The 15,940-nt window shown below is 43.0% G+C and overlaps 1 protein-coding gene across 3 annotated transcripts in view; it reads left to right on the top strand.

Moving 5' to 3' along the window:
* LOC110491446 (zinc transporter ZIP11) overlaps nucleotides 1–15,940 on the top strand; it is a 136,323-nt gene that overhangs the window by 8,918 nt on the left and 111,465 nt on the right. The gene's annotated exons all lie outside the window — the stretch shown is intronic.

Below are 15,940 nucleotides of genomic sequence, written 5' to 3'. Positions count from 1 at the left end.
GGCAGTGCTCCTCCTTGCACAAAGGTGGAGGTAGCGGTCCTGCTGCTTGGTTGTTGCCCTCCTACGGCCTCCTCCACGTCTCCTGATGTACTGGCCTGTCTCCTGGTAGCGCCTCCATGCTCTGGACACTACGCTGACAGACACAGCAAACCCTCTTGCCACAGCTCGCATTGATGTGCCATCCTGGATGAGCTGCACTACCTGAGCCACTTGTGTAGGTTGTAGACTCCGTCTCATACTACCACTAGAGTGAAAGCACTGCCAGCATTCAAAAGTGACCAAAACATCAGCCAGGAAGCATAGGAACTGAGAAGTGGTCTGTGGTCACCACCTGCATAACCACTCCTTTATTGGGGGTGTCTTGCTAATTGCCTATAATTTCCACCTGTTGTCTATTCCATTTGCACAACAGCATGTGGAATTTGTCAATCAGTGTTGCTTCCTAAGTGGACAGTTTGATTTCACAGAAGTGTGATTGACTTGGAGTTACATTGTGTTGTTTAAGTGTTCCAATATTGATATTGTAAATGTCAATATCACAATTTTGATCGGAATTAAATGAATCGTGTCATTGTGTAGACCTATCTCACACTCACATACATTATGGTCACGGATACTCCCAAGTTATGCCGGCAGACTCGAATTAGCATAGCTGTAGACTTGGACATGTGCAGACTACTGGACCAGATAGGCAGACATCTGTGACCATTCACAAAGTTATAACTTTTCCAGGAAGACTACTGTAACTTTTCTTAATTACCCATTGGCTTCGTTAGGTTCAACAAACAAAACAAAGTTCTCAACATTTTTGTTGAAGTTTGTTGACCAATGTCGATTGCTTCAAGAATGCTCATCGTCGGCGTATGTCGAAGAACGCATGGAATTTTCATGATCATTATCGTACACCAGGTCCTTGCGGCTTGAACAGTCCTTTCAGTTTTCTCCTACATAAAAAATGCATATAAATGGATTCTTTGACCTATTCGGAGACAATGTGATATAGGTCATTGGGTTCTTCTGCCTCACGCCTCAGTAAACAACAGTCCATAAACGCTATCAAGATTGAATAGCCTGTTTGAACTCTGGATTATGCACAGTTTGTTCCTTTTTTTTTAGTTGATGTGGAACAGAGCGGAAAGCCTCAGGTATCCATAAAATAAGGGATGCTTTTGAAAAAAATGGATTTCTCCACATGCAGAAGCCAGATCAATCCTGACTGCTAGGCCTAATTGTGCAATATCCTGAGATGTGATGTGCACTGACATATCATACAGATCTTCAAATAACCCATGACTGAGACTGCTCAGCAGGCAAGCTTCTCTATTCTGAATGTCCTTTCTTCAATTGATGTTGAACGAGGTAGATGGTAAAGATGTATAGATAGGTGGACATTGGCTATAAGGAAGTGCACACCTGCAGGTGTGATCATCAAATGAAAAAAACGAATTTGGTTTGTTACGTGCACCGAATACAACAGGTGTAGAACTTACTGTGAAATGCTTACTTAACCAACAATGCAGAGTTATAAAAAAAGGAAAAGGAAAAATGGTAACGCAACAATGAGGATATCTCTCTTTCTCTCTCTATCACAGGAGATTGGTGGGACCTTAAATAGAAAAACAGCTACCCATTCAAGGGTTTTTCTTTATTTTTCCTATTTCCTACATTGTAGAATAATAGTGAAGACATCAAAACTATGAAATGACACACATGGAATCATGTAGTAACCAAAAAAGTGTCAATCAAATCTAAAATATATTTTGATTTGTTTTTCTTCAAAGTAGACACCCTTTGCTTTGACAGCTTTGCACACTCTTGACATTCTCTCAGCAAGCTTCATGAGGTAGTCACCTGGAATGCATTTCCAGATGACTGCGGCTGTTTTTCATGGTTCGGGGGCTGTGGGCTGTTTTTCATGGTTTGTGCTAGGCCCCTAAGTTCCTGTGAAGGGAAATCTTAAAGCTACAGCATACAATGACATTCTAGACGATTCTGTGCTTCCAACTTTGTGGCAACAGTTTGGGAAAGGCCCTTTCCTGTTTCACCCATGACAATGTCCCCATACACAAGCGAGTTCCATACAGACATTTTTTGCTGATCAGTGTGGAAGAATTTGACTGGCATGCTCAGAGCCCTGCCCTCAACCCCATCGAACACCTTTGGAATTAATTGAATTGAATTGAATTGGAACGCCGACTGCGAGCCAGGCTTAATCGCCCAACATCATTGCCCGACCTCACTAATGCTCTTGTGACTGAATTGAAGTCCCTGCAGCAACCATATGTATATAGGAACCATGAATTCTGCTCTGTGTCAGACAATTCTACAGGACAATGTCAGGCCATCTGTCTGAGCTGAAGCACAGATGCATCATGCAGCAAGACAACGATCCAAAACACACACTCAAGTCTACATGAAAATGGCTAAAAAAGTAACACCATTTGAAGTTTTGGAATGGTCTAGTCAGACCTAACCACAATGATGATGTGGCAGGACTTGAAACGATTAGTTCATGCTTGAAAACTCACAAATGCTGTGGAGTTACTGCAGTTTTGCATGGAAGAGTGGGCCAAAATTCCTCCACAGCGACATGAGAGACTAATCAACAACTACAGGAAGCGTTTGGTTGGAGTCATTGCAGCTAATGGTGGCACAACCAGTTATTGAGTGTAAGGGGGCAATTACTTTTTCACACAGGGGCATTGGGTGTTGCATAACTTTGTTTCTGAAATAAATTTAAAAAGTTGTTGTGTTATTTGTTTACTCAGGCTCCCTTTGTCTAATATTAGGTTTGGTTGAAGATCTGATAACATTTAGTATCAAAATATGCAAAAGTAGAGATTTTTCACGGCACTGTATCATGTCCTCTGAAGTGCGATCAACGTGGCAACCAAGCTATGTGCAGCTCAGTCATACAACACAATAAGTGTTTGTTCAAAGAGAGTGATATCTTCGTGATATGTTTGATCATAGGCATTGTCACTGGCTATTTTCATAGCTACATCGCAACACTGTATCAGTGTATCAAACCTCTGAAACTAGAATCCATTATTCTCACCTTGATACCTGATGCTTGTTGAGACCTTAGGCTGAGAGAGAAATGACGCTAGGCTCCGGATCGTACAGGAAGGTCACCCATGCTTCAAAATCTCGAGGACTCCACTGTTGCAGCTCAATTTCTCAGATGGCTTTTTTTGTGTAAGCCATAAGGCCGCGAGATCTCTTGGGGGAAATTATTACAGCCTACGTCTCCCTAGTCTCCGGACCCCAGACCAAGTCTAAGACACTGTAATTAGCAGCTAAACGCTCAGGTGGAATTGCCAATTTTCCTCCGAGATGACTGACCCAGGAAGACCAGAGCCATATTACCAATAGGGGACTGATTTATGCCGCTACACACTTCAGACTACTTTCTGTCCTTGAGCAACAGGTGACTCCAACCCAATCATCTATTTCTTGCCAAGACCTCCATGACCTCTTTGCTGTGTGGTGTAACTGACTGAGCAATTTACCCCAGATTTATACATATAATTGACCCCATTTATCCTCCACCCAGGGTGAGGAAGAATATCACATTGAAATAATAATTGCGAAAATATCTATTTGTTCAACCAGGTGACTTTGTCATCATCGTTAGTGGAGCCCCTTTGATGAAAGGCAATGAGGAAGAGCGCGTTCATTGTTCAGTCCCTAAAACCTTATCTGAGTTATATAATTGACCCCAGATATACTGTGTAGATGTGCACTCTTTCCTCCACCCAGGGTGAGGAAAAATGCCTGGGCAAGTCATAATTACAGGTTACTCTGCCATTGCCAGTGGAGCCTCTGTTGCTGATAATGGTAGTTGTCAACGAAAAGCCGCAGTGTTCACTTTTTCAGTCCCCAAAACCTGAGAGCGAGACTAGGTATCTAAATAATTGATGCAGCAGGAAGGAAGTCAGGGTAACACAAAAAAACAACTCCATATTGTGAAGAACTAATCACTCCCCCGGACAGACTGACTGACGGAGCTGCCTGTTGAAGCTTGCCTCTCGCATCCAGCCGTTGATGGAATAATGGCTGTCATCAATAACAAATCAAGGCTTTTTGTCTCCCAGAAGTTAACTTTAAACCTTGTGGCTCCATTTTGGAGAAAAAAACCCGAGCGTAATAATTGGATAAATATGCAGATGTCAGACAAACCCAGCCAATAGCTCAGAGCCCTAGCCTGTTCAAGTTTTAACACATTGCACACCCGTTAATAAGATTAATTAAGAGTTTGGGCTGTAGGTCATAACCTAATTTATTAGACTACCTCTATATGAGAGCGAGGGAGAGGTCTGATTACAGTAAGTCTTTAGGGTAGTTAAAGAGCGTTGGCGTTGAGTGTGACAGTCCACAAGTGTTCATCTAGTTGAGTTCACTCAAGATCATGTGGTTTAGATACAACAATGAAGACTGTACGACTGTCATTCAAATAAGGTGTGACCAACCAATCTCACACCTTTTTAGCTGGGGTTCAGGTTGGGGTTGGTGCTCTCTGGATGGAGCACAGAGGTAGTTCATTGGCAGCTGAGTTCAGGGGAGGCCGAAGTAATGTTGTTAATCGATACCACAGTGGGTTAATTGAAACGACAGAAATTAGTCTCTTTGTGCAGACACTATTGTCATCTCTGTGGCCATGTAACCAAGGCCATCTTATTTATTTGATACGCATTGGGTTATTTTCAGCCCATTATTGGAAGTATGAGTCAGTAGATAGTGAATATTTTCTTCCTGTTATGACCAGATACTATCGCTGGCTATGTTTGAGATTCTTTCCCCTTTGTAATGAACTGTGTTGTTTGGCCCTCCTAATCCAATCCAATAATTGTTATATATGTATGTTTTACTCGATCTGCAATTTTTAAACCATGATCGCTTTTGATTTTTTGGGGGGCGGTGTCCACAAACACTTAACTATGGTTTCAGTTAGGTTACACTAGAAGTGCATTTTTTTTGTGGCTTTTTACAGCTTACAGTGTAGTAATCTACACTGTTATGGGTCTTTCTATAAACTAGTGTACCAGTGAGTATTTCCTATACTGGACAACTTGTTACATCTGTTGATAAGTCATTGATAATAATCTGCACATTTTTAAAATATCATTGCATTAAGATATAAGTGGGGAACATAAACTCAGCAAAAGAAGAAACGTCCTCTCACTGTCAACTGCGTTTTATTTTCAGCAAACTTAACATGTGTAATTTGTATGAACAAAACAAAATTCAACAACTGAGACATAACCTGAACAAGTTCCACAGACATGTCACTAACAGAAATATAATAATGTGTCCCTGAACAAAGGGGGGGATCAAAAGTAACAGTCAGTATCTAGTGTTGCCACCAGCTGCATTAAGCACTGCATGCATCTTCTCATCTACTGTACCAGATTTGCCAGTTCTTGCTGTGAGATGTTACCCCACTCTTCCACCAAGGCACCTGCCAGTTCCCAGACATTTCTGGGGGGAATGGCCCTAGCCCTCACCCTCCGATCCAACAGGTCCCAGACGTGCTCAATGGGATTGAGATCCGGGCTCTTCGCTGGCCATGGCAGAACACTGACATTCCTGTCTTGCAGGAAATAGCGCACAGAACGAGCAGTATGGCTGGTGGCATTGTCATGCTGGAGGGTCATGTCAGGATGAGCCTGCAGGAAGGGTACCACATGAGGGAGGAGAATGTCTTCCCTGTAACGCACAGCGTTGTGATTGCCTGCAATGACAACAAACTCAGTCCGATGATGCTGTGACACACCGCCCCAGACCGCGACGGACACTCCACTTTCAAATCAATCCCGCTCCAGAGTACAGGCCTTGGTGTAATGCTCTTTCCTTTGACGATAAACGCAAATTCGACCATCACCCCTGGTGAGACAAAACCACGATTCATCAGTGAAGGGCACTTTTTGCTAGTCCGGTCTTGTCCAGAGACGGTGGGTTTGTGCCCATAGGCGACGTTGTTGCCGGTGATGTCTGGCGAGGACCTGCCTTACAACAGGCTTACAAGCCCTCAATCCAGTCTCTCTCAGCTTATTGCGGACAGTCTGAGCACTGATGGAGGGATTGTGCGTTCCTGGTGTAACTCGGGCAGTTGTTGCCATCCTGTACATGTCCCGCAGGTTTGATGTTTGGATGTACCGTTCCTGTGCAGGTGTTGTTACACGTGGTTTGCTATTGCGAGGACCATCAGCTGTCCGTCCTGTCTCCCTGTAGCGCTGTCTTAGGCATCTCACAGTACGGACATTGCAATTTATTGCCCTGGCCATATCTGCAGTCCTCATGCCTGCTTGCAGCATGCCTAAGGCACATTCACGCAGATGAGCAGGGAGCCTGGGCATCTTTCTTTTGGTGTTTTCCAGAGTCAATAGAAAGGCCTCTTTAGTGTCCTAATTTTTCATAACTGTGACCTTAATTGCCTACCGTCTGTAAGCTGTTAGTGTCTTAACGACCGTTCCACAGGTGCATGTTCATTAATTGTTTATGGTTCATTGTACAAGCATGGGAAACAGTGTTTAAATCCTTTACAATGAAGATCTGAAGTTATTTGGATTTTTACAAATTCTCTTTGAAAGACAGGGTCCTGAAAAAGGGACGTTTCCTTTTTTGCCGAGTCTAGATATATTCAAGAAAATTCCCTATTTTATTGAAAACATATGTTTAACCCTTTCTTATGGTTGGTGTCTTAACGGATTTGTCAAAAATCGTGTGACATAAAACATTACTTTTGTTGTTGCATTTATGCCTGTGTTAGTTGCCTTTTTACCACATATTATGCATTAATTAGTTCAATTAGACATTGAACCTTGTAAGAATCCTGGATTTATCTCTCGGACAGTTTTTTGTATAGAGATCTCAGAAATGCAGTGTAACTATGTAACATTTTGTCTCCTTATGTTACGGGGTGAAAACAGTTTTCATAGGCACACAAATCCCACAAAATGTATGTGATTGCAGAAATCTAATGGTTTTAACCAAAAGAGTCACCTTACCTTGATACTTGTTGAATGTGCATTTGGTGATATTTTCACACATCGTCCGAATTTTCTGAATAACAGTCAAGTGACGAACAGCTGTGGTGATAGTGCATGCGATGCAACAACAACAGCCCAAGTGCTGGGAAAAAGGTGTTTGTGAGTAATATCGAGAATAGTTTGGTGTCTCATTCGTTACGCTGGTGAAGACTGTGGTTGGATCAAATATCCCTTGCGAATTGATGTTGATCATCTTATCTGCTTGATTTACAGCAGGGTCTCGTTAGATTTAACAGATTTAACAGACCATGCATCAAGGTAATGAGCTTGTTTTCCATATGTTTTTGTGCCTCGGGTTGAACACAGACTCTACTGTTCGCGATTGTGTAGGATAGATTATTGCACAACACCCAACGCTATTCCTATGAATTGTTATGGATATAATAACAACAAATTATACTGAACAAAAATATAAACTCAACATATAAAGTGTTGGTCCCATGTTTTATGAGCTGAAATAAAAGATCCCAGAAATTTCCAAATGCACAAAAAGCTTCTTTCTCAGATTTTGTGTGCAAATCTGTTTACATCCCTGTTCGTGAGCATTTCTCCTTTGTCAATATAATCCATCCACCTGACAGGTGTGGCATATCAAGTAGCTGATTAAACAGCATGATCATTACAGAAGTGTACCTTGTGCTGGGGACAATAAAATGCCTCTCTAAAATGTGCAGTTTTGTCTCAACCCAATGCCACAGATGTCTCATGTGTTGAGGGAGCGTGAATTTGGCATGCTGACTGCAGGAATGTCCACCAGAGCTGTTGCCAGGAAATGGAATTTTAATTTCTCTACCATAAGTCACCTCCAACGTTGTTTTAGAGAATTTAACAGTATGTCCAACCGGCCTCAACCACAGACCAGGTGTATGGCGTCATGTGCACATCAACAAGCCGCTCGCCCACAAGGTACACTTTGCGTTGTTTGAAACTTATTTTGTACACAATGTTGCTGCTACCGTCTCTTATGAACGAAAATAACTTCTGGACATCAGAACAGCGATTACTCACCACGAATTGGAAGAAGCTTTTTTTTTTTTTAACGAGTCCGACAAGTCCAACATGAACGACATACTGCTTTCCTGGGAACAGGCCCAAATCCCTGTCATTTGCATTAAGAGACTACGGAGAAAAAAGGGACGAAGGTCAGGCGGCCTTCTGAGAATTCGTAGCCGATCCTTCTGTTCTTCTAGCTAACGTGCAAACATTGGCAAATAAAATTTGACGACATACGAGGTAGATTAAACTACCAACGGGACATCAAAAACTGTAATATCTTATGCTTCATGGAGTCGTTGGCTGAACGATGACATTATCAACATACAGCTGGCTGGTTATACACTGTATCGGCAGGATAGAAAAGTGGCGTCTGGTAAGACGAGGGGGCGGACTATGCAATAACGACAGCTGGTGCACGATATTTAAGGAAGTCTCAAGGTTTTGCTCGTCTGATGTAGAGTATCTCATGATAAGCTTTAGACCACACTCTGCCTAGAGAGTTTTCATCTGTATTTTTCAAAGCTGTCTACATACCACCACAGACCGATGAGTGCAGTCTTAGTGTCAGCAATGAGCTGTATTCTGCCGTAAGCAAACAGGAAAACGCTCACCCAGAGGCGGCGCTCTGAGTGACCGGGGATTTTAATGCAGGGAAACTTAAATCAGTTCTACCAAATTTCTACCAGCATGTTAAATGTGCAACCAGAGGGGAACAAACTCTAGACCAACTTTACTCCACACACAGAGACATGTACAAAGCTCTCCCTCGTCCTCCATTTGGCAATTCTGACCGTAATTCTATCCTCCTGATTCCTGCTTACATGTAAAAATTAAAGCAGGAAGCACCAGTGACTCGGTCAATAAAAAAGTGGTCAGATGAAGCAGTTGCTAAGCTACAGGACTGTTTTGCTATCACAGACTGGAATATGTTCTGGGATTCTTCCTTTGGCATTGAGGAGTACACCACGTCAGTAATTGGCTTCATCAATAAGTGCATCGATGACGTCTCCACAGTGACTGTACGTACAGTGCCTTGCGAAAGTATTCGGCCCCCTTGAACTTTGCGACCTTTTGACACATTTCAGGCTTCAAACATAAAGATATAAAACTGTATTTTTTTGTGAAGAATCAACAAGTGGGACACAATCATGAAGTGGAACGACATTTATTGGATATTTCAAACTTTTTTAACAAATCAAAAACTGAAAAATTGGGCGTGCAAAATTATTCAGCCCCCTTAAGTTAATACTTTGTAGCGCCACCTTTTGCTGCGATTACAGCTGTAAGTCGCTTGGGGTATGTCTCTATCAGTTTTGCACATCGAGAGACTGACATTTTTTCCCATTCCTCCTTGCAAAACAGCTCAAGCTCAGTGAGGTTGGATGGAGAGCATTTGTGAACAGCAGTTTTCAGTTCTTTCCACAGATTCTCGATTGGATTCAGGTCTGGACTTTGACTTGGCCATTCTAACACCTGGATATGTTTATTTTTGAACCATTCCATTGTAGATTTTGCTTTATGTTTTGGATCATTGTCTTGTTGGAAGACAAATCTCCGTCCCAGTCTCAGGTCTTTTGCAGACTCCATCAGGTTTTCTTCCAGAATGGTCCTGTATTTGGCTCCATCCATCTTCCCATCAATTTTAACCATCTTCCCTGTCCCTGCTGAAGAAAAGCAGGCCCAAACCATGATGCTGCCACCACCATGTTTGACAGTGGGGATGGTGTGTTCATGGTGATGAGCTGTGTTGCTTTTACGCCAAACATAACGTTTTGCATTGTTGCCAAAAAGTTCAATTTTGGTTTCATCTGACCAGAGCACCTTCTTCCACATGTTTGGTGTGTCTCCCAGGTGGCTTGTGGCAAACTTTAAACAACACTTTTTATGGATATCTTTAAGAAATGGTTTTCTTCTTGCCACTCTTCCATAAAGGCCAGATTTGTGCAATATACGACGGATTGTTGTCCTATGGACAGAGTCTCCCACCTCAGCTGTAGATCTCTGCAGTTCATCCATAGTGATCATGGGCCTCTTGGCTGCATCTCTGATCAGTCTTCTCCTTGTATGAGCTGAACGTTTAGAGGGACGGCCAGGTCTTGGTAGATTTGCAGTGGTCTGATACTCCTTCCATTTCAATATTATCGCTTGAACAGAGCTCCCTGGGAATCTTTAAAGCTTGGGAAATCTTTTTGTATCCAAATCCGGCTTTAAACTTCTTCACAACAGTATCGCGGACCTCCCTGGTGTGTTCCTTGTTCTTCATGATGCTCTCTGCGCTTTTAACGGACCTCTGAGACTATCACAGTGCAGGTGCATTTATACGGAGACTTGATTACACACAGGTGGATTGTATTTATCATCATTAGTCATTTAGGTCAACATTGGATCATTCAGAGATCCTCACTGAACTTCTGGAGAGAGTTTGCTGCACTGAAAGTAAAGGGGCTGAATAATTTTGCATGCCCAATTTTTCAGTTTTTGAATTGTTAAAGTTTGAAATATCCGATAAATGTCGTTCCACTTCATGATTGTGTCCCACTTGTTGTTGATTCTTCACAAAACAATACAGTTTTATATCTTTATGTTTGAAGCCTGAAATGTGGCAAAAGGTCACAAAGTTCAAGGGGGCCGAATACTTTCGCAAGGCACTGTACATACCATAACCAGAAGCCATGGATTACAGGCAACGTCCGCACTGAGCTAAAGGCTAGAGCTGCCACTTTCAAGGAGCAGGACTCTAACCCAGAAGCTTTTAAGAAATCCCACTATTCCCTCCGACGAACCATCAAACAAGCAAAGTGTCAATACAGGACTAAGATTGAGTCATACTGCACCGGCTCTGACGCTTGTCAGATGAGGCAGAGCTTGCAAACCATTAGACTACAAAGGGAATCACAGCCAAGAGCTGCCCAGTGATACGAGCCTACCAGATGAGTTTAACTACTTCTATGCTCACTTCGGGGCAAATAACACTGGAACATGCATGAGAGCACCAGCTGTTCTGGACGGCTATGTAATCACGCTCTCCACAGCTGATGTGAGTAAGACCTTTTAAACAGGTCAACATTCACAAGGCCGCAGGGCCAGACGGATTATGAGGACGTGTACTGCGAGCATGCGCTGACCAACTAGCAAGTGTCTTCACTGACATTTTCAACCTCTCTCCTTGTCAGAGTCTGTAATACCAACATGTTTTAAGCAGACCACCATAGTGCCTGTGCCCAAGAACACTAAGGTAACCTGCCTAAATGACTACTAACCTGTAGCACTCACGACTGTACCCATGAAATGCTTTAAAAGGTTGGTCATGGTTCACATCAACACTATTATCCCAGAAACCATAGACCCACTCCAATTTGCCTACCGCCCTTACAGATCTACAGATAATGCAATCTTCATTGCACTCCACACTGCCCTTTCCTACCTGGACAAAAGGAACCCCTATGTGAGAATGCTATTCATTAACTACAGCTCAGCGTTCAACACCATAGTGTCCTCAAAGCTCATCAATAAGCTAAGGACCCTGGGAGGAAACACCTCCCTCTGCAACTGAATCATGGACTTCCTGATGGGCTGCCCCCAGGCATTAAGGGTAGGTAACAACACTTCCACCATGCTGATCCTCAACACAGGGACCCTTCAGGGGTGCGTGCTCAGTCCCTTCCTGTACTCCCTGTTCACTCATGACTGCACGGCCTGGCTCGACTCCAACACCATCATCAAGTTTGCTGATGACACAACAGTTGTAGGCCTGATCACCAACAGCCTATAGAGAGGAGGTCAGAGACCTGGCCGTGTGGTGCCAGGACAACAACCTCTCCCTCAACGTGATCAAGACAAAGGAGATGATTGTGGAAAAGGAGGAGCGAACACGCCCCCATTCTCATCGACGGGGCTGTAGTGGAGCTGGTGGAGAGCTTCAAGTTCCTTGGTGTCCACATCACCAGCAAACTAACATGGTCCAAGCACACCAAGAAGGTTGTGAAGAGGACACTACAAAACCTATTCCCCCTCAGGAGACTGAAATTATTTGGCATGGGTCCTCAGATCCTCAAAAGGTTCGACAGATGCACCATTGAGAGCATCCTGACTGATTGCATCACTGCCTGGTATGGCAACTACTCGGCCTCCAACCGCAAGGCATTACAGAGGGTAGTGCGTCCTGCCCAGTACATCACCGGACCAAGCTTCCTGCCATATAGGACCTCTATACCAGGCGGTGTCAGAGGAAGGCCCTAAAAATTGTCAATTGACTGTTCTCTCTGCTACCACACGGCAAGTGGTACTGGAGTGCCAAGTCTAGGTCCAAGAGACTTCTGAACAGCCTCTACCCCAAGCCATAAAACTCCTGAACATCTAATTAAATGGCTACCCAGACTAAATGGCATGGCCCCCCACCCCTTTTATGCTGCTGATACGGTTACTGTAATTTAATTATGCCAATGTGTTTTAATTAATTGAAAACCCTTAATCTATTTAATGAGAATTTGTAAGATTCTTGTTTGCATAAAATAGACGGAGACCAGCCATTTCAATAATAGGTAACAGAATTTGTTCCCGCAGCGCGCTGCCACTTTACCACGAGCAACAGTTTATATACAATAACATGACGTCATTTCATTGCTTAACAGAATCCCCTCCTCTCGACCGGGACAAAGTGAGGTTAATTGTTCATTCTTACTTACTAACACACTCACAGGTCACACAACATAACTGAATTAACTTTTGACCCCCCAACATTATCGATCACCACTTAGCTGACAGTTCTAATTAACAGAGAACCTAGGAATGCACTCACTTCCTTATCTAAAAACCCCAGAGTTCAGTTTCGTCGGTTCAACCATAGGTTAACTACCTTATCTGCTTACTTAATCCACAACCCATTCGTTTCTGCCTGGTTGGAATGGTGTTCATTAACTTTAATTACTCCTTGTCCGTGTCACACAATCCCTTCTTATGAACTCATATTGTTAATCAGATATAATAAAACAGAGTATAAGTTTACTTCGTTACAGTTCTATTTAAAATGATTTGTCCAGTCATTTAATCATAATTTTCCCAACAGATACTCTGTCTTTATCTATGCATAGTCACTTTAATAACTCTACCTCGACTAACTGCACATTGTCTCTGGACCGTCACCCCCTGTATATAGTCTCGCTATTGTTATTTTACTGCTGCTCTTTAACTACTTGTTACTTTTATTTCTTATTCATATTTTTTAAAACTCATTGTTGGTTAGGGGCTTGTAAATATACACTTCAATGTTAGGTTGTATTCGGCGCATGGGGCTAATACAACTTGATTTGATGTCAACGTTGTGAACAGAGTACCCCGTGGTGGTGGGGTTATGGTATGGGCTGGCATAAGCTACGGACGCAATTGCATTTTATCGATGGCAATTTGTATGCACAGAGATACCGGGACGAGATCCTGAGGCCCATTGTCGTGCCATTTATCAGCCGCCGTTTCGTTTCAGCATGATATTGCACGGCCGCATGTTGTACGGATCTGTACAGAATTCCTAGAAGCTGAAACTGTCCCAGTTCTTCCATGGCCTGCATACTCGCCACACATCACCCATTAAGCATGTTGGGGATGCTCTGGATCTACGTGTACGACAGTGTTCCAGTTCCCGCCAATATCCAGCGACTTTGTACAGCCATTGAAGAGGAGTGGGACAACATTCCAGAGGCCACAATCAGCAGCCTGATCAACTCTATGCGAAATCCATATATTAGGGCCAAATTAATGTATTTAACTTGACTGATTTCCTTATATGAACTGTAACTAAATCTTTGTATGTTGTGTTTATATTTTTGTTCAGCATACATAGCCTAGTGGGCATAATCACAACATGATCTGGTAATGAAATAACATACATTTTGTTTTCCATGTTAGTCCTGCAGTTTTAAACAATACAAGGGGCTTGAAGTAGCCTACTTCCACTTGAATTTCGAGTACTGGAATAGCCTAGCTTGAAAATACTCAATTTGGTGCTTGAAAAGTCCCTGTAATTATTGTAGCCAATTTTTTTAATTCTCCTGCTCCCTTATAATTATCCGTAATTTAATTTTTGATCAGATTTTGTGAGAGATGTGGTCACTTTTGTTAGTTGAGATATCTGTTTGGATGTCGACCCACCACCTCAAGCTCAACATCGACAAGACAGAGATGCTCTTCATCCCGGGGATGGCCTGCCCGCTCTAAAACCTCTTCATCAAGTTTGACAACTCAAGTGTCGCCCTCCCAGAGTGCAAAGTATCTTGGCGTGACCCTGGACAACACACTCGTTCTCTGCAACATCAAAGTAGTGAGGTTCATGCTCTATAACATCCATAGAGTACGACTCTACCTCACACAGGAAGTGGCGCACGTCCTCATCTCCTGTCTAGACTACTGCAACTCCCTTTTGGCTGGGCTCCCTGCTTGTGCCATCAAACCACTGCAACTTATCCAGAACTTTGCAGCCCGCCTGGTGTCCAACCTTCCCAAGTTCTCCCATGTCACCACGTTCCTCCGCACACTGACTTCCAGTCGAAGCTCACATCCACTACAAGACCATGGTGATTAACTACGGAACAGCAAGAGGAACTGCCCCTCCCTACCTTCAGGCTTTGCTCAATCCCTACACCCCAACCCGAGCACTCCGTTCTGCCACCTTCTGGTCTCTTGAACCTCCCACTCAGTCCAGTTCAAGCTCTTCTCAGTCCTGCCACCCAAATGGTGGAACCAGCTTCCCCCTGAAGCTAGAATAGCAGAGTCCCTGCCCATCTTCCGAATGCATCTGAAACACTACCTCTTCAAAGACTATCTTAAAGTATCCCCCTCCGCAAATGCATCCAGCTAGTGTGTAGAGTCACTAGCTAGTCATTGGGTGTTAGGAATATGGGATCAAATACTAAACTTTTGACGACATGAATTTTGTCCAAATACTTATGACATGATCAAATGTTTTTAATACTTTTTAATACTTTTTATGTAACTAGGCAAGTCAGTTAAGAACAAATTCTTATTTACAATGACTGCCTACTGGGGAACAATGGAGCAGAACGACAGATTTTTACCTTGTCACCTCTGGGATTCGATCCAGCAACCTTTCGATTACTGGCCCAACGCTCTAACCACTAGGCTACCTGCCGCCCCAAAATGAGGGGGACTAGATATTTAAAGTACATTTCTAAACGGTTAAAAATAAGTGTATGAAATACCCTAAAATAAAAAGTGACATTCTAAACTGTTGCTTCATATGAAACATTTGATCTCAAATTCAAAAATGCTGGAGTACCCATGTAAAATGGTAGCTTCACTGTCTAAATGCGTACGAAGGGCAATGCGCATGGAATGACAATACTAAGTGTTAAGAGTTATTTTGGTAGCAGCTAGTGGGGTGCATGAAGTCAGATGATATGAATCATACCATGGTTGTTTGTCAGCCTTCACCATATTGTACATGTGCAGTCAGTACATTAGTGAGCTCCACACAAGGGATTGCTTTGCCTTTTCTCACTAGTGCAGTTGTGTCGTGTGTTTTAGTATATAAACCCTCCAGTTTGAGGGTAATTAACATGATCACAAACCTCTAATCAACCTATAAGCCTCACCTCATTAGGCAGATAAGTGCATGATGGGATGTGTGTTTTTATAGGACCACTGCAATGTCCTTGCCTGCGAACAGTCTTTAAATAGGGACATTATTTGAGCCCACTACCGGTACCGGTGGCACTATGAACAAACAAGTTGTATCGATGACTCCGAATTAGGTCTTAATCCGTTGCCTGAAGCGAGTCGGCTGATGACCAATCCTGTTTTTGCCATGGGTGCTATCCAATGCTATTATTTCTGTTCCCAGAGGAGCTGGGATAAGGCCATCGGTGAGACCGAAACTCAAC

Source organism: Oncorhynchus mykiss, chromosome 16, assembly GCF_013265735.2.
Source record: "Oncorhynchus mykiss isolate Arlee chromosome 16, USDA_OmykA_1.1, whole genome shotgun sequence".
Classification (NCBI taxonomy): domain Eukaryota; kingdom Metazoa; phylum Chordata; class Actinopteri; order Salmoniformes; family Salmonidae; genus Oncorhynchus; species Oncorhynchus mykiss.
The sequence above is the reverse complement of the archived record's forward strand: the minus strand, read 5'-3'. Positions and strand labels throughout refer to the sequence as shown.